Genomic DNA, 20,803 nt, shown 5'->3' on the forward strand with positions numbered 1-20,803 from the left:
TTCCACACTCTCATCCGCTCTGTCCCGTGAAACCAGCAGATTTCATTGAGCGTTCCAGAGAATTAGAATATGCTCAAAATGTGGTTGCACAGTGCCGGCAAATTGCTACCATGTCGACCCAAGAGTTTTCTAGTTTAATTAAAAACGTGTTGCACAGCGAAGTTAACATCAACTCGCCTCCGAGATACGCTGTCCCACTGTTACAACGAAGGATAGCGTCATTCCACGACATTAACCGCGAAGCGAAAATTGTCGTGCTACCGAACTTCACCTCAATTATTCTGTAGCTGAGTTGTAGCCGTCACAGTAGCTCAGCGTGTTCGGCCAGAGGGGTTAGCTACCGTCTGTAACAAAAATATGAGTGAGTGGATGAACATAGAACTTAAACGGGTGCCATCGGACGTCCGCATCCAACAAATTCAACGAACAATGTGGAACAAAATGAGATCAAAGGAAAAAACAAAGGCTGTTAGAGTTGAAGGCCGTCGAATTTTATAGGATGGTGTCCGTAGATCGCTGGTTCGAATCTAAAACGAAACGACTCAACAGTCCTGTCATATGAAAACACAACTGAAACTACGGCACCTCACCACACCACTCAGAAAAAGGATATTATTGTTGGCGAAGAGTTCTCGGGCTTCCAGCCGGGTGGCGGTGTCTTCAAACTGCGACGTTTCGACGAGTGACATACTCATCATCTTCTGGCGATGTTATTATTGTGTTTTCCTTGCTGTTTACATGCGCTTGCACTCCCAGTCGCTGTTCACAGACGTCGCATCAAAACACGTATTATCTATGACTAACTGACAAGCTCAGCTGCCGACAGGTGTTGTTGTCATACCTCGATGTGGGCAGCTGAAAATGTGTGCCCCGACCGGGACTCGAACCCGGGATCTCCTGCTTACATGGCAGACGCTCTATCCATCTGAGCCACCGAGGACACAGATGCATGGCGCGACTGCAGGGACTTATCCCTTGCACGCTCCCCGTGAGACTCACATTCCCAACTGTCCACAATTCCACCTATGTACTGCACCTTATAGACATGGATAGAGCGTCTGCCATGTAAGCAGGAGATCCCGGGTTCGAGTCCCGGTCGGGGCACACATTTTCATCTGTCCACATCGAGGTATGACAACAACACCTGTCGGCAGCTGAGCTTGTCAGTTAGTCATCATTTATTCCAGGGAAAAGCTGCACGGTAACTGTTCTTTCGACAACAAGTTACTGTCTTCATATACATATTATCTAGTTAATGTCTCCACAGACTTTTTTCTTTATTAGAAACAACGCCCTTCTCTTCGTACTGTGCAGCTAGGATTCTTATTGATTACGCCTTTGGCAGTTTCTTCATCTTACACGAAGATGAAGTAACTCTGCCTCAGACACCGACGTTAGTTTACACTCACAAACGTCACAGTACTAACGTTCGTGTTGTCTGCACGTTGTACACGTTTTGTATCTCTCCGTATAGAAAACCTCAGCGTGCTACACCTCGTTGTACTGTGGCCGTATGGTGATATCTTCACTACTAGCAAAGCTTTGCAAAAAACTGAATTGTTTGATCGAAAAATAAATGTGTTTATCCTCTGTTGTCCATTTCTCAGACTAAGATTACTGTGAAGCTACACACATCAAAATGTTTTGCATCACCCCAGTTTGCAGAACTCGTGAACACAGACGTTGACTGTTGATATTGTATCACAGACACAGTCCTTCTGACTCTTCAAAGATGTCACTGAACCCGTCCAAAGATGTAAACAACCACGCATGAGTAGCGCCCGTTGAACGGAGGCGGTCCGACAGCCGATCAGTTCCAGTCATTCCACCAGGATGGAGGTACACGGGTCGTGTTGTCTGTAGTTCAACCATGCCTAGACGGTCAATACCGCGGTTCGATCGCCTCCGCATTGCTACTTTATGCCAGGAAGGGCTCTCAACAAGGGAAGCGTCCCGACGTCTCGGAGTGAACCTAAGCGATGTTGTTCGGACACGGAGGAGATACAGAGCAAGTATCGATGACATGCCTCGCTCAGGCCGCCCAAGGGCTACTACTGCAGTGGATGACCGCTACCTTCGGATTATGGCTCGGAGGAACCCTGACAGCAACGCCGCCATATCGAATAATGCTCTTCGTGCAGCCACAGGACGTCGTGTTACGAATCAAATTGTGCGCAATAGGCTGCATGATGCGCAAGTCCAGTCCCGACGTCCATGGCGATGTCCATCTTTGTAACCACGACACCGTGCAGTGCAGTACAGATGTGCCCAAGAACATGCCGAATGGACCGCTCAGGATTGGTATCACGTTCTCTTCACCGATAATTGTCGCACATGCGTTCAACCACACAATCGTCGGAGACGTGTTTGGAGGCAAATGAAAGATTTTGATAGAGAACAAACAATGTATTTACCTTAATAGTGTTGAAAAGTCATAAAATATATATATCAGTTCATGATATCCAGTATTACAAATTTCCTGTCTCTGATGGACACACGTCCAGATCATCCGCTCTCAAAACTCCGCCGTCTCTCTCCCCACGTCCACCACTGCTGGCGGCTCACCTCCAACTGCGCAACGCTACGCGCTGTTAACAGCCAACTGCCCAACACTACAATAGTGACTATTCCAACAATGTCAACTAGCCACAGTCTGCACACAGCACAGTCAGTGATTTTCATACAGAGCGCTACGAGGCGTTACCAACATAAAAACCTAAACAGCCTACTTACAGTAGGAATACTTGAAGGTTACTCGATTAAGAGTGCGAGGTCACTCAAGGATATATCTGCTCATATAACTCAGCGGTAGCTGCTGATTACTTCATTTCACTGGAGCCACAATTCAACTCGCCGTAGTGGAGCCATTCAGCCATATAAATACCAGCCGAGTGGACGAGTACCGGTCCTGCTCTATTTTTATACACGTGACCGGCGTTAAGGAAACAGTGCAGCGGTGTTGGCACAACCGAAGTGGCGCCTTCCACAAGCCTGGCGCCCGGGTTCCCGGGTTCGATTCCCGGCGGGGTCAGGGATTTTCTCTGCCTCGTGATGGCTGGGTGTTGTGTGCTGTTCTTAGGTTAGTTAGGTTAGTTAGGTTTAAGTATTTCTAAGTTCTAGGGGACTTATGACCACAGCAGTTGAGTCCCATAGTGCTCAGAGCCATCTGAACCATTTTTGAACAAGCCTGGCTGTAAACATGTTGTTGTTGTTGTTGTTGTTGTTGTTATGTTGTTGACGTCTACTGGGTAGGCGGTCCGGCAGTCTTGGGGTATATCGCAGCCGGGCTGAGGCCCTAGGGCACAGGAATTTCCAACAGTGCACGCACGCGTACGTATTTTTGAATGGCCTAACTTGCACGTTGAGGATGTGCATCATAATGCGTTGCTTCACGTGTTTGGTGGGGATCTCTCGCGCTGTTTAACAGGGGCCCATGTGCGTAGTGTGTAGAAGCTACGCTTTATGGCGATGTGTGTCCAGTGATGCTTGTTTACTCCAAAATAAAACACATCGAAATCTATAGATCATTAAAGAAAGATAGGAGTCATATAGAATGCCACGTCGAAAGATTGTTTGAATATAAGTTTGAGACATGATGTCCTCAGAGGCAAAAATCTAGTTTCACATTAGTAGAAACGAAACATAAGTTTAACAGTCTGCAGTCGTATTGCTGTAAAGAATAAGGCAAGTGTCGAAGCAGAAAAACAGTGAAGAAGAAGTCGACAACTTTATGGCAAATGCTTATGAAAGCTGTGGACGAATATTCCCACTAATGTGACTCAACAGACTTACATCTAAACAAAATAAAAAGATGAAAGGCGAAGCTCCTCATTAAAAGACTACAAACTGAAACGAAGAACATTAGTTATGCAAAAAAATACAAAGTTTGAAAACGCAAACTCCATTCAAGTGCATTCTCTGAGCTCTGACAATCCAGAATTTGCCGAATCTGAGGATGTTAATCATATGTAATTTTTTTATTGAATATTTTTGACCTGACTGGATTCTTTACTTTGAAATCCAATATCCTTGTCTTATTTGCAGGTATAGTTAGGCTGTAGAAATGGACGTCTATAGAAGATCAGCAAGAATTTCTGTGAAAGAGAAAGCGAGAAACGACGAAGTAATAACGACAATGGATTAAGAGAAAGAATACATGACTTGACGGATAGAAGGATGTTACAACGGTAAGAAGAATGGAGGAAGCCAGAATTCCGAAAATGATCCTGGAACAGGAACCGAAGAAGAGGACACCCTGTGATCACCCCGCTCCAAAATGTACGATTAACAATGGGAAGATGTGGCGCAGAGGAAGATGATATATAAAATCGAAACACCTGGACGGACATCCTAAGGAGATAAGCTAAGCTCTTATGTAACACATGTAATAATTTGCGGGTATTTGTTATGTTGGAGAAAAAACTTCGTATAGAGGAAAATCTTAATAAATAAATTACAAAAATGTGTCTTGTTTTGTGTCAATCTATATACTGCTTTTTATAAATTATCTTGTGTTTTGCCGCGCTGTATTAGCCGAGCGGTCCCAGGCGCTGCAGTCATGGACTATGCGGCTGGTCCTGGCGGAGGTTCGAGTCCTCCCTCATGCATATGTATGTGTGTGTGTGTGTGTGTGTGTGTGTGTGTGTGTGTGTGTGTGTGTGTGTGTGTGTGTATGTGTGTTTGCCCTTCGGATAATTTAGGTTAAGTAGTGTGTAAGCGTAGGGACTGATGACCTTAGCAGTTAAGTCCCATTAGATTTCAAACACATTTGAACATTTTTTTATCTTGTGTTTCCTATATAATTATCTGGTCATCAGCATATAACAGAGTACTTAATGTCAAGCAAGATTCTATTTCAGTTCCTAACAGTATTTCACCTTTTCATTTGGTAATAGGTCGTCAGTAAATAAGTTAAATAATGTAATAGACTGCTCCATTGTCGAACACCTTCATTTTAGGATAAGTATCCCACTTCTACTATTTAGGATGTGGTATTAGTTTTAACTAAGACAAAGACATTGAGAAGAACTTTGCGAAGAAAAGCATCAAAAGATACACTAATGAAATTCTATAAGTATACGGCTGTAGCTACTGTTGTATATGTTTCGAAATCATGGACAGTAACAAAAAAAAATCACATATACAGGCAACAGAGATGAAGTTCGTGAGATATGTAAGAGGCTGTAATAAAACGGATAAAATAAGGCATGAAAGAATAAAATCAGATTTAAAAAGTTTTGCAGTTAAAGACAAGATACACCAGAATGAAGGCTCGCGTTGACAGAACCATAGCAAACAGACTGCCAAAAAAGATTTAATGAATTATCGGGCAACTGGAAAGAGAGAACTAGGTAGACCTAGTGAATGGATACACAATAGAGACCGGAACAGCTGACTATAACGCCTAATGCTTGGAAGGAGATGACAATGAAGATATTCTTTGAATGAATTCGAGTGAACACCTTGTTTTAAAAAGAAATATAAATGACGACAGAAAATCAATTAAGCTTCACATAACTACTAAGAATCTCCTTTAAGTACTTTTCAGTTTCACAAACGGTCAATGAAATGCTTCGTTCTAAAATACGAAATAAGTGCGTTAAACTGCTACACAAGTCGCCAGTTCCCAGCTAATGAAATGTTGTTCCCAACCTCACTGGTACAGGTATTGGATTACGCGTGAAAACTATCTTGCCTAGAGATACAAGCCCTTAGCTTCCCAATCAGGAAATCTAAAATCTCGCCGTGAACTCCTTATGAAATTTGCAAACAAAACGTAGCCGTCACTTTATTTTTCATAACTCTGCCAATTTGCATACTGTTTACCCATAGTTGACTTCGAGTTTCATTTGTCACATTTCATCATAATAATACGAGGAGAGGTTCCCAGCGGTGAGATCGACTTTTTGAAACTATCTTTAAGGTGATGTGGGTTAAGGCTCCATGTATCACACACTGCAGCCAATCACCCTGGGGGCCCTCGTAATTGCCAGTAATTGGCGAAAGAAATTCAGAATTTCATGTGACACTCAGTAGCATTAAAAAAGTTGCATAATTGAGTGTAGTTGTGTGGTATAATGGACGGGGTGAAAGCCTCACATGCAGAAAGGTTGTGCGGTCGAATCACGTTGGGTCGACAATTTATTTCATTTTTGCATCTTTATCAAAGAGTGATCGTCATTTTTATTCAATTAATTGATTTAAATTTAATTTTTTCATTCCTTTGTCACATATTATTAATCACATATCGGACAAATAGGTCCACGTGAAGTACAATCCATCAATCTCATTTTTGATGGTTGGCCTTCCTTTTTGTACAAATTCATTTCATCCTTTCACAATGAAGTCTCTTTCTTTCATCAGACCACGGTGTTCCAGTCTGTCTTCTAATTTCCCTCTGACCAATTTACCAAGCAAATATGTAACGTCTACCTGAGTTACACTGGCCACTTTAAGATCCCCCTTAATCGCACCGATCCATTTAATAGGCTCAGTTTTTCCTTACTTCTGTTTTCATAGAATTCTACTATTTGTTTTGTCAACCTAGTGAGTGCCATTCTTTTACTGAGCCCATAAATTTTAAGTCTTCGTTTTCTCATGTCACCATCAACGTCCGTGTATTCTTCTATTTCCTTATCTCAGCCTATAAGTTTCTCCATCAGTAATTTTGGGACCTAATATTTTCCTAATAATCTTTATTTCTTTCTTTTTAATTTCTTCAATATACTTCTTTCTATTTAAACTTAAAGTTTGTCACATAATTTTAATCATAATATCAACTTCTTCATTTGCTCTCATTCTCCTTCCTATCACTCTTTCAGCACTTGAAATCTTTGATCATGTGTTTTTAATTAATTTTATGTATTAATTTAGATTTAATTTATGTTTTATAACCCTGTGTTTTCGTTCACATAATTGCGTTATATCTGTTTTTCACTTTGCTTGAATTTGGTTTTACTTATAAACCGGCCTTTCATTTAAATTTCCATCAGCGTTACTTTGTTCATACTGCAGTAAGTATTTAGGTCATGTTTTAAATGTATGTATGACAATTAGTGTGCAAAAAATGCACATATGGTAGCAAAAATGCGTTTTTCTCACCTCTGCACAAATACAAACTCTTGTTTCATGTTTTATTTCTTACCTGATAAATGGGAATTTTCAAGTAATTTAATATTATAATAGACAAAAAGTACTAAATTCATAATCACAAAAATTCCGATTTGAAAAAGGATGATATAAAGAAAAAACTGAAACAATTACTGTGCAAAACAAAACATACACATATGGTAGCAAAAATACAGTTTTCACACCATTGCAAAAATACAAACACCTATTTCGTGTTTTATCTTTTGTGATAGATCGAATTTTCAAGTAATTTAATATTATAATAGATAAAAATAACTAAATTTATATTTATAAAAATTCCGATTTGAAAAAGAATGATATAAAGAAAAAACTTAAACAAATGAAAAAGTTCATATGGCGATTAAAATGTTGTGACAAGGGAATAGAAATAAAAAATTACGTTTAAGCCAATTAATTGAATAAAATTAATGTTCGAAATAATTTCGATAAAGAATAAAAATAAAAAATGTTGTACATCTGACGAGTTTCGAAGCCACAATCTCCTACATATGAAGCTGTTATCCTATCCAATATACCACGCAACCGGACTGAACAACACAACTGTTTTAATGATACTGACTGCCACAAACAATTACGAATTTTTTTTTTTCGTGAACTACTCGCGAACGAAGTCCCACCAAGGTGAAGGTCTGCAGTGTGTGATACCTGGGATCTTAACCCAGATCACCGTATACATAGTTTCATAAAGTAGGTCGCACCGTTGAGGACCTCTCCTTGTGAACACAATACAAAGAAACGGCTGCATAGAAGTCTGCCTGAATGGCGACGCGAGATATGGTGGACACGAAAGAACGCTTGCGTATATTCCGTTCAGTAGACTAATTTTTTCACCTGCGCTTTTGTTTCCATGAGTCCACGCTAGCGTGAGAGGAGAGAGGTGTACTGCGGACGTACCTTTCGACTGAGCTGTTATTCTCGGTGGTACAGCCAGATGCTTGTTATGAAATAAGAGGATTTTGCGAACATGCGCCTCATCCTATATGCTAATTCACCGCATCGTATAGCCGGAAAAATTCATTTCCGACTGCAGGTTCGATATCTGAATACCAAAAGTAATCATCAAGTTATAATCACCCCGAAAAATTGCAGGTCGGTAATTACATTTTTTGCCTCTTTGTTTGTAGTCCTGATACACATTCAACGCCACTAGAAGGGCGGAAAGAAACAAAAGCTCTCTGTACTCACTTTACCTACACTATGTGATCAAAAGTATCCGGACACCTGGCTGGAAATGACTTACAAGTTCGTGGCGCCCTCCATGGGTAATGTTGGAATTTAGTATGGTGTTGGTCGACCATTAACCTTGATGACAGCTTCCACTCTCGCAGGCATACTTTCAATCAGGTGCTGGAAGTTTTCTTGGGGAATGGCAGCCCATTCTTTACGGAGTGCTGCACTGAGGAGAGGTATCGACCTCGGTCTGTGAGGCCTGGCACGAAGTCGGCGTTCCAAAACATCCCAAAGGTCTATAGGATTCAGGTCAGGACTCTGTGCAGGCCAGTCCATTACAGGGATGTTACTGTTGTGTAACTACTCCGCCACAGTCCGTGCATTATGAACAGGTGCTCGATCGTGTTGAAAGATGCAATCGCCATCCCCGAATTGCTCTTCAACAGTGGGAAGCAAGACGGTGCTTAAAACATCGATGTAGGCCTGTGCTGTGATAGTGCCAAGGAAAACAACGACGGGTGCAAGCCTCCTCCATGAAACACACGGCCACACCCTAACATCACTCCCTCCGAATTTTACTGTCGGCACTACACACGCTGGCAGATGACGTTCACGGGCATTCGACATACCCACATCCTGCCAACGGATCGCCACATTGTGTACCGTGATTCTTCACACAACGTTTTTCCACTGTTCAGTCGTCCAATGTTAACGCTCCTTACACCGAGCGATGGGTGGTTTGGCGTTTTCTCAGCTCCCGTCTAACTGTCATAGTACTTGCTGTGGTCCTGACGCACTTTGGAATGTTGAGCACAGATGTCTGCCTATTACATATTACGACGCTCTTCAACTGCCGGCGTTCTCTGTCAGTGAACAGACGAGGTCGGCCTGTCCGCTTTTGTGCTGTAGGTGTCCCTTCACGTTTCCACTTCACTATCACATCGGAAACAGTGGACCTAGGGATGTTTAGGAGTGTGCAAATATCGCGTACAGACAGACGTATGACACAAGTGACACCCAATCACCTGAGCACGCTGAAAGTTCTGCGGGGCGCCCTATTCTGCTCTCTCACGATGTCCGATGACTACTGAGGTCGCTGATATGGAGTACCTGGCAGTAGGTGGCAGCACAATACACCTAATAAGAAAAACGTATGTTATTTGGGGGTGTCCGGATACTTTTGAATACATAGTGTATGTTGGGCTATTAACGACATACGTAGTGCACGACGAGATGTGTTGAAGTCAACATCTACAGCAGCCGACTTGTAGTGGCACACATTTGCAGGAAATATCTGGGATCCTGTTCGATTCAAAGGCATACACACGGTGGCATGCTTACCTAATACGTTCCAAAACGCCGCGCATACGAACGGGATTCTTCGGTGCACATACCTCGGTTTCTATTGGTGTTAAAAAGGTAGTGTCACGTGTTTTGGATACGCTTTGGGCTAGGAATAATTCGCATGCCGAATACAAGAACTGTCTTATCCTGCAGTACAGGGTCAGTGTATGGATATTACACACTTGCTCAAGCTTAAACAACTGGAACAAACTGGTTGACTCTTTTTGCAAAAAAATTGTTGAAATAGCTCTGGGCACTATGGGACTTAACAAAAATGGTTCAAATGGCTCTGAGCACTATGGGACTCAACTGCTGAGGTCATTAGTCCCCTAGAACTTAGAACTAGTTAAACCTAACTAACCTAAGGACATCACAAACATCCATGCACGAGGCAGGATTCGAACCTGCGACCGTAGCAGTCTTGCGGTTCCAGACTGCAGCGCCTTTAACCGCACGGCCACTTCGGCCGGCTGGGACTTAACATCTGAGGTGATCTGTCCCCTAGAACGTAGAGCTACTTAAACCTAACTAACCTAAGGACATCACACAAAAAAATGGTTCAAATGGCCCTGAGCACTATGGGACTTAACATCTGAGGTCATCAGTCGCCTAGAACTTAGAACTACTTAAACCTAACTAACCTAAGGACATCACAAACATCAATGCCCCTGGCAGGATTCGAACCTGCGACCGTAGCAGTCGCGCGGTTCCGGACTGAAGCGCCTAGAACCGCTCGGCCACCGCGGCCGGCGACATCACACACATCCATGAGGCAGGATTCGAACCCGCGACCGTAGGAGCAGCGCTGTTCCAGACTGTAGCGCCTAGAACCGCTCGGCCACCGCGGCCGGCGACATCACACACATCCATGCATGAGGCAGGATTCGAACCCGCGACCGTAGGAGCAGCGCTGTTCCAGACTGTAGCGCCTAGAACCGCTCGGCCACCGCGGCCGGCGACATCACACACATCCATGCATGAGGCAGGATTCGAACCCGCGACCGTAGGAGCAGCGCTGTTCCAGACTGTAGCGCCTAGAACCGCTCGGCCACTGCGGGCGGCCAACTCAGACATTTCACTACAAGTTACTAAACTTTCATGACGCTTTTCAGAACCGAGTTTCGGTTCAAATGGTTCAAATGGCTCTGAGCACTATGCGACTTAACTTCTGAGGTCATCAGTCGCCTAGAACTTAGAACTAATTAAACCTAACTAACCTAAGGACATCACACACATCCATGCCCGAGGCAGGATTCGAACCTGCGACCGTAGCGGTCACGCAGTTCCAGACTGAAGCGCCTTTAACCGCACGGCCACACCGGCCGGCCCGAGTTTCAGTTAAATAGTTTGCATTCAGTACACAATTACACTGAAGAGCCAAAGAAAATGGTACACCTGCCTAATATCGTGCAGCCCGCTCGAGCATGCAGAAGTACCGCAACACGACGTCGCATGGACTCGACTAATGAGTGAAGTAGAACTGGAGGGAACTGACACCATGAATCCTGCAGGGCTGTCCATAAGTCCATAAGAGTACGAAGTGGTGCTGATCTCTTCTGAACAGCACGTTGCAAGCATTCCGGATATGCTCAATAATCTTTATATCTGGAGAGTTTGCTAGCCAGCGGAAGTGTTTAAGCTCATAGGAGTGTTCCTGGAGCCACTCTGTAGCAATTCTGGACGTGTGGGGTGTCGCATTGTGCTGCTGGAATTGTCCCACACCGTCAGAATGCACAATGGACACGAATCGATGCCGGCGATTTGCCTTTACATAAACAATCAGTTTCTTGGAAATGTTCATGCCATCGTCTAATGCTTTGTGCTGTAGGAGGATCCACACCGTATCAAGTACGAAAGTCATGCTGAACAGTCATTACTGACTCGCACTGCGCAAAATGTAGAACACAAACGCTTTCTTTTTCCGGAAATGAAGTGTGCGCACACTGCTGCTACCTATCGGGAATCATGTAAAACTCGATAGTTTGCTCTTTCTAACAGTTCGTTATTGACGAACATATTTCAAACAACATAATACTCGTGATTTTTTTTTTTTAAATCCCATGTTTCTTTCTGATACACCGTGTACTGTAGTAAGTTACAGTGTGCCAGACCACGAGAGTAATTAAGGTACCGTTACTTGTCGGATTCGGTCGCGACATGCTGGCCGGCGTGGCCGAGCGGTTCTAGGCGCTACAGTCTGGAACCGTGCGACCGCTACGGTCGCAGGTTCAAATCCTGCCTGGGGCTTGGATGTGTGTGATGTCCTTAGGTTAGTTAGGTTTAAGTATTTCTAAGTTCTAGGGGACTGATGACCTCAGAAGTTAAGTCCCATAGTGCTGAGAGACATTTGAACCATTTGATCGCAACATCATACGCTGCAGGATGGTATTTGTCATGCAGACATGAAAAATTTAAATTGAAACTTCATGCCAATACACGTTGTCTTTCTTCTTCATTATATTACTCCTCGAATGTCATGTAAGTTAAAAAATACGACCGGCGATGGAAAAAAAAAATTAATAATTAAGTTTGAGCGGGAGGCGAACTGTTGCCTCAGACACCATCGTCTTACAAACTCTTAACGTATCCGGGTGTAGCTACCGGACGTTAAGCCACATAATAGACGCGCAAAACTTTCCTCGCGAGTTTCTCGCAGTTGGCACAGTAATGCAACTTACTACTTGTACATTGAGTTGTTTTGATGGCCTACAATGTTTGAAGTAAATCTGTGATCCCAACGTAGTGGCACCGCGTTGTAAGGATGTGTGTGTCAATAGTTAACATCATGAAAATTGCACTGACAGGCATCGAGCAAACTTTTGTTCGTGCTCACGCCAGCTACCAAGTTAGAGGGGCGCTCTGAATTAATTACAGACTTGGCATTGGCGTGTTACACGAAATTTTTCGAAAATAAACTTCCGCCCAATAACGTGCCTGGAAGAAATTCTGCCCCGAGGAGAGCTAACTTTCCCAATAACAGTTTCGAATTTTATGAAACAACCCCTGGGCGTTCTGTAATTAAAAGACAGCAACAAGAGATTTCCACTTTTATTCCTGTACTGCTTGTGAAATAACTGGTCCTTCAGAATGCAAAATTATTATAACAAAGAAGAAGCTGCTTACGCAGAACAATATACGCCCGTACCTCCTGTAGGTGTGTGCCAAGCGCCTAATTGGTTTTTGTCTCAACGCTGATTTACAGTGGATAGAACACACGTGAACGAGCATAAAGAAAAATGCTTCACTATACAGGGTGAAAAGTATTTAAACCGACAAACTCTGGGAGGCTGTAGGTGACATCAAAACAAATATTTTTCCCTAATGTCATTTTTTCCTATGAGGAGTATTTAAACCGGTAGAGGAAGATTCCTCTGGCGGCAAATTAATTAAACCGACAAACACTTTTCCATTTTTTTTATGACCAAGAGAGAACAACTAGGTAGCAGGTACGGCCCAATTAAACAGTCTCCAACAACACCGACCCACACAGTATCGAAGAACCGCACTTTATGAGCGCTAGTAACTGTGGCATGTGGGTTATCCTCACTCCAAACATGCGAATTGTGCATGTTGAAGACTCCATCACTCCCGAACGTTGCTTCGTCGGTAAACAACACAGAGGATGGTGCATTTCACACTGTTCCAGGTACCACTGCGAGAAGTGTGCTCTGGGTGGATAATCAACTGGTTCCAGGTTGTGGACACCCTGTAAATGAAATGGACGTAACAGCTGCTCTCGAAGAACTGTTCTTACATTCGTCTGATTCGTCCCCATGTTACGTGCAATTGCACGAATGCTGATTGAAGGATCCCGCTACACATGCTGCAAGACAGTTTTCTTAAATGGTAGCGTTCTTACCGTGCGACGGCGTCCCTGTGCAGGTAATCTGCTAAATGACCCGGTCTCACGCAGACGTTGGTACACAGCAGCAAAGGTCGTATGATGCGGGATACGGCGATTAGGATGTTGTTGTTGATAAACCCGCTGTGCAGCTCGTCCGTTGTGGAGCGCTACGTAGTACGCACCAACCATATCAGTGTACCCACTCCAGGTGTATCGCTCTATTAGTAAACAGAGACAATGCACTAATACACTGGTGACTACAAGTGAAGAGCGTAATACGGCCTCTAGCAACTGAAGAGCGTAATACGGCCCTCAACGGTTTAAATAATCCTCTTAGGAAAAAATGACATTAGGGAAAAATATTTATTTTGATGTCGCCTACAACAACCTCCCAATGTTTGTCGGTTTAAATACTTTTCACCGTGTATACAATGGTAACTGCACTTTAATAAACTACATAGCAGGTTTTATTAAGTAGACTACGAGGGTGGTTTGAAAAGTTCTCGGAACGCAATGGAAAAAAAGTATTTACATCACTGAAACTGTTTTTATTTTTCAATGTAGTCCCGTTGCAGATTACTGCACTTGGTCCAACGATGTTCCAGTGCCTTGACCCCATCTCGAAAATGAGTTTCCTCCAGGCCAGCAAAACAGTTGCCAACTCAGGGTATCAGTTCTTCGTTTGAAGTGATTCTTCAGCCTCCAAGCAAAATTTTCAGTTTTGGGAAGAGATGGAAGTCTGAGGAGCCATTTCAGGTGAACAAGCCGGGTGTGGCTACAATTAATACCTTAGTTCGTGTAATTTTGCCACGGCGACGGCACATTTGTGCGGCCGCGCATTGTCTTGGTGGAAGATAACTTTCTTCCTTGCTAAACGTGACCTTTTATCGCTTATATTTTGTCGCAATTTTCCCAGGAGGTTAGCATAGTATTTTCCAGTAACTGGTTGCACAGTGGGGAGTTAATATACAAACAGAATCCCCTTCGCATCCCAGAACACGGATACCATGACCTTTTCCGCCGAAGGAATTGTCTTTGCTTTCTTTGGTGGCGGAGAATCAGCATTTTTTCACTCCATTGAGTGTTGTTTTGTCTCTGGGATATAATACTGCACCCAATTTTCATCTGTGACCACAAACCAGCACAAGAAATCTTTTTCGTTTCTCCTAAAACGGGCCACAATTGTTCCGATATGTCCACACCAAAAGACTTGGAAGAGCAGTTGAACGGAATCGACAATGTCTTGAAAGGAGGATATAAGATGAACATCAACAAAAGCAAAGTGAGGATAATGGAACGTAGTCGAATTACGTCGGGTGATGCTGAGGGAATTACATTAGGAAATGAGACACTTAAAGTTGTAAAAGAGTTTTGCTATATGGGGAGCAAAATAACTGATGATGGTCGAAGTAGAGAGGATATAAAATGTAGACTGGCAGTGGCAAGGAAAGCGTTTCTGAAGAAGAGAAATTTGTTAACATTGAGTATAGATTTAAGTGTCAGGAAGTCGTTTCTGAAAGTATTTGTACGGATTGTAGCCATGTATGCGAGTGAAACATGGACGATAAATAGTTTGGACAAGAAGAACGTTGAAGATTAGATGGGTAGACCATATAACTATTGAGGAGGTATTGAAAAGAATTGGGGAGAAGAGAAATTTGAGGGACAACTTGACTAGAAGAAGGGATCAGTTCGTAGGACATGTTCAGAGGCATCAAGGAATCACAAATTTAGTATTGGAGGGCAGCGTGGAGGGTAAAAATCGTAGAGGGAGACCAAGAGATGAATACACTAAACAGATTCAGAAGGGTGTAGGCTGCAGTAGGTAGTGGGAGATGAAGAAGCTTGCACAGGATAGAGTAGCATGGAGAGCTGCATCAAACCAGTTCAAATGGGTCTGAGCACTATGGGACGCAACTTCTGAGGTCATTAGTCCCCTAGAACTTAGAACTAGTTAAACGTAACTAACCTAAGGGCATCACAAACATCCATGCCCGAGGCAGGATTCGAACCTGCGACCCTAGCGGTCTCACGGTTCCAGACTGCAGCGCCTAGAACCACGCGGCCACTTCATCAAACCAGTCTCAGGACTGAAGACCACAACAACAGCAACATGTCCATTCTCGTGCGTTTTTGATCCAGCGTCAAGAGTCGCGGCACACGGTCTGCAGATATTTTTTTCATTTCTAATTCTTCAGTTAAAACGTAATATACGCTTACAGGTGACATCTGGCAAGCGTGAGCAATTTCACGCGCTTTCAATCAGCGACCCTCTGTGACGATTTTGTGCAGTTTTGCAATGATTTCTGGGCCGACCACAGCGCGGATCATCATCTAAGCTCTCCCGGCCAGATTTAAAACCGAGCGAGGTGGCGCAGTGGTTAGCAAACTGGACTCGCATTTGGGAGGGTGACGGTTCAGTCCCGCGTCCGGCCATCCTGATTTAGGTTTTCCGTGATTTCCCTAAATCGCTCCAGGCAAAATGCCGGGATGGTTCCTCTGAAAGGGCACGGCCGACTTCCTTCCCCATCCTTCCCTAACCCGATGAGACCGATGACCTCGCTGTCTGGTCTCCTTCCCCAAAACCAACCAACCAACCAACCAGATTTAAATTCATTTGTCCACTTGGCGACAGTCGAATACGAAGGAACACATAGTCCCCCAGTGTACTCTGGAAATCGGCACGAATGTCCTTTGCTTTCATATCTTTCTTTACGAAGTACTTAATCACTGTTCGAATCACAATTTTTTCCACCTTCGTTAATCACTTCGTGGGAACAAAAACAGAGCCACGTCACCGCCACAGCTCTCTTCCAAGAGCACTGACGTGCCATGTGTGTACAGGCAACAGTCCGATGAACATCACGTGAAGAGATCGTTGCACTAGCGCTAACGTCTCGTGTTGATTCCGAGAACTTTTCAAACCACCCTCATATGTCACTACTATCGCTATCGCTTGCGCCTTTATCCCACGGCTGCGCACGGTCGGTGTGGTTAGGTACGTATTTGGCAATGTTAATGTTAAAAGGGTGGCTGAATGCCCTTCATGCCGCCACCCTACGCCCCCCCCCCCCCGCCCCCCCTCCCCCCGCTGGGCAGAATGAGTGTACCCCAGTTGTCTGCGTCTAGTGTAAAACATGGAAGAGCGCGAACGTGTTCAGATGTCTGCGAGTCGGGGGGAAAAGCACGGTATTCACCTAGTGGGATGTGGAAAACCGCCTAAAAACCACATCCAGGCTCGCCGGCACACCGGAGTCCAGGAAGCAACGCATTAGCGCTCTCGGCTAATCTGGCGGGTTCAAAAACGGTTCAAATGGCTCTGAGCACTATGGGGCTTAACTTCTGAGGTCATCAGTCCCCTAGAACTTAGAACTACTTAAACCTAACTAACCTAAGGACATCACACACGCCCATGCCCGAGGCAGGATTCCAGCCTGCGACCGTAGCGGTCGCGCGGTTCCAGACCGTAGCGCCTAGAACCGCTCGGCCACCCCAGGCGGCCTGGCGGGTTCCTCGAATGTCACGACTAATACGTATATTTCACATTTCATTCATAATATTTTATTGTCTTTATCTTCCTTATACTAACGTGAAGAGATCCTTGAAGCTCTTTGCGTGTGTCGCTGCAGACACCAGAAAATACCATAGGTAAAGCAGTTACTGAAATGCGAAACAATCACAATAGCGAGAATGTCACCAGTTTCTATTTTCCAGACTGTTCAATGCTAGACTTTCGTTAGATTCTGCTGGTCGTCGGTAATTAGTGATCTGCTTTTAAAATTTCTTCTCAGTTCTAATGAGAAGTCGGCGGAAAGCGAGAAGCGGCAAACCTGCGATGTTTAGGAACAATGCTACGGAAAACTGGAACTTCACTTGAGTACTAGTGCCCTATCTCGTCACATTTGACTCTTACGTACAAATTAGGACACGTAAGATCGTTCATTCCTATGCAAGTTTACTTGCTTCGTCAAACACAGTGCGCCCGCCATATAAAATTATCGTCTCTGAAAATCAAAGTTTTGAATCATGGCTCTTAACCATAAGAGCTTGCTGAAAAGTAACGCCACCGAATTTTTTATGTGAACAGTATTGGTTCTTTCTAAATAAACATTCTACATCTTCGTTCTTCATGTCCACGTATTTATTTGTTAACTTAGTCACCCTGCCGACGAACGAATTTCTACGGCTGAGAGGCCAGTTTGCTGATACCACCACTGTAGAATGACTGGCCCCGTTTGCGGAGTCAAAACTTCACCGCTGCCTGCACCGCTTCGTCACTACCGAAGTGGCGTCCTCGACGGTGTTCTTTGGAAACAGACGAAACTCGGATGCGGCCAAGTGTAGACTACATACAGGGCGAATCACTAACTATTGCCACGAAGACTAACTCCGGAAGTATGATAGGAGCTCAAAAGTTTGTGGGACAAATGTTGCATGGCAGAACGGGGGCCATAATATGACGTTGGTTTTTTGTTGCTAGGTGGGGTCGCTTCAGAGATATGAAGGTCAACTTTGTTTTTTTAAATGGGACGGTATAGTTTTGTACTCATTTTCTGATAGCAGCTATCGAGACGAATCCAATGATGTGTAACAGTAAGGTCTTTGAAGGTCACTGAAGGTTAAAAAGGTGGCATGGACGTCCTTCTACAAAAGGTTTTCGAAATGATGACCGTTGGTATCGGTGCAGTGCTGCAATCTTCTGATCATGGATTGAGTGGCGTTCCTTACCACTTCGGTATTTATCGAAGCACATGCTCTGACGATTCTCTCTCGCATATCTTCGCGTGTAGTTGGAACGCCTTTATAATCAATGTCTTTTACGAATCCCCACAAGTAAAAATCCAGAGGCGTCAAGTCTGCCGAACCACGACACATCTCCTCCGCGTCCAATCCAACGATTTGGGAGTTGTCTCTGCAACTCATTTCTAGCCGACAGCGAAGAATGTGCCGGACAACCATCGTGTTGATACCTAAAGGTATTTCTTCCAATAAAAGATTTAATGTTTCTTGCAGGAATATGGTGTCCGTCCTACTACTAAGATTTATTTCGATGAAATAGGGGTTTATAATTCTGGCCTTCAGAATTCCACACCATACATTCAACGACCACGGTGTTTGGTGTGCAGCCTGCCTCGTCAGTAAGTAAAATCAAATAAATAAATGTGTCATCCCTCTGAATCTGAAGCTGAAACCAACGGCAGAATTCACTGCGACGCATACAATCCGTACCAGTTGATTCTTGGTGGAGACTGATATGGTAAGGATGATATTTATGGCGATGGAGGACACGAATAACACTACTCTGGCTTATGGCAGAACTAACACAAGGATCTCGAACCACAGTGACAAGAGTACCAATTTCTGTTTCTTCGTTAGTAACTTTCCTTTGCCGAATATCTTTCCGATGCGTTAAAGATCCAGTTGTTCTCATTTTATCATACACATAGTTAAATGTACGGCGTGTAAGGCCAGTACGTTGAGGATATGTTTCAGCGTATAAGTCTCTGGCTCTCACTGAATTCCGTTGGCATTCTCCGTAAATGAGAAGCATATCGAGTTGTTCTTCGAAGGGATACATCATTCACATTCGCTTGATTCGACGATACTAGTTCAAATGGTTCAAATGGCTCTGAGCACTATGGGACTTAACATCTAGGGTCATCAGTCCCCTAGAACTTAGAACTACTTAAACCTAACTAATCTAAGGACAGCACACAACACCCAGCCATCACGAGGCAGAGAAAATCCCTGACCCCGCCGGGAATCGAACCCGGGAACCCGAGCGTGGGAAGCGAGAACGCTACCGCACGACCACGAGATGCGGGCACGATACTAGTATTACTGTTCCTACGGCCGCTCTGGCCTTTCTAGGCGCTTCAGTACGGAACCGCACTGCTGCTGCGGTCGCAGGTTCGAAACCTGCCTGGGGCATGGATGTGTGTGATGTCCTTAGGTTAGTTAGGTTTAAGTAGTTCTAAGTTCTAGGGGACTGATGCCCTCAGATGCTGAATCCCATAGTGCTCAGAGCCATTTGAACCATTTTTGTAAAATACGTAATTCCTAATAACACATTGGTGAAATCACTGAACCTTTTCCGGCAAAAGCCATAACGGCTGAAATAGCGTAACGCAACAGTGTAGTATTTGTCAGATATTTTTTTTTCTTTTTAGTTCCGTTCTTCACACGGTGTAACTCAGTTGTTCCTACCACAAGATTTTATGCAACGTGCAATGCCTTCAAATACCATGTGCAAGATTTTAGTATCCTGTTACTCGCTACGCGCACACTATTAGTCCTATAGCAAAAATGAACAAACCCTACGTTATATTTTGTACTGGGATGTATTTTCGCTAGAGGCTGCAGTTTTCGAATTTATTCGAGATAACTGTACAAAAGTGACCATTCAACGCATTTTTCTTGAATAACTCAAAATCGAGGCCTCCCGCGGAAACGCATCCAGCAAAAAATATATTCGTGGCCGTCCCGTTCTCAGTATCTGTTGAGGTATTACTTGTCATGCATATTACTCGGTCGACTTCCCCTCTTCAAAAATGGCTGAAATGGCTCTGAGCACTATGGGACTTAACTTCTGAGGCCATCAGTCCCCTAGAAGTTAGAACTACTTAAACCTAACTAACCTACGGACATCACACACATCCACGTCCGAGGCAGGACTCGAACCTGTGAGCGTAGCGGTAGCGCGGTTCCAGACTGAAGCGCCTAGAACCGCTCGGCCACACTGGCCGGCTTTCCCTCTTCGCTGGCGCAAGTCCAAACTGTCTGCCGCTAGAGGGCTCCGGATTGTAGAGTGCAGCATGGCGGCGTGTAACGTAACTGTGTTAGTGCGTGAGAAACAGCGCGCTGTAACTCAGTTTCTAACCGCACAAGAGTTCGTCCACGCGTGGACCACGCCCTCCTTCAGCACGACAATGCCGGACCACAAACGAGCGCTGTACGACATCTGCAACAATCCGACGCCTTGGCTTCACTGGACAGGCTCCAGTTGGCCCCGTAGCCCATAGGTAACATAGAAACCAACATCAAAGTCACGGGACTCGTGATGTATGTCATTACGCATTTATAGTGCACAAATTTTTGACATTTTTGTTTATATGACTAAGAAATAACATCTCTCTTCAGTCAGATTCCGTTTGAAGAGCCCCTGTTACCTATCGGTGAGACATTAGATGAAGAAACTACCAAGTTATCTCGTCATGTGTTGACTTCAACGTATTTTCTTTTTAATGATGTGTATTTTGAGCAAACTGACGGGGTGGCTATGGGGAGTCCACTCTA

At 44.1% G+C, this 20,803-nt stretch overlaps 1 protein-coding gene and 1 non-coding gene across 2 annotated transcripts in view; both read right to left on the reverse strand.

Annotated features, from left to right (window-relative positions):
* The window catches only part of LOC124553239 (tbc2 translation factor, chloroplastic-like), a 486,991-nt gene that overhangs the window by 165,255 nt on the left and 300,933 nt on the right, over positions 1-20,803 (reverse strand). The window lies entirely within an intron of this gene.
* Positions 867-940, reverse strand: Trnat-ugu. The gene has a single exon. It is a non-coding gene; the product is annotated as a tRNA-Thr (tRNA).

This window comes from Schistocerca americana, chromosome 11, assembly GCF_021461395.2.
Source record: "Schistocerca americana isolate TAMUIC-IGC-003095 chromosome 11, iqSchAmer2.1, whole genome shotgun sequence".
In the NCBI taxonomy this organism is placed as follows: domain Eukaryota; kingdom Metazoa; phylum Arthropoda; class Insecta; order Orthoptera; family Acrididae; genus Schistocerca; species Schistocerca americana.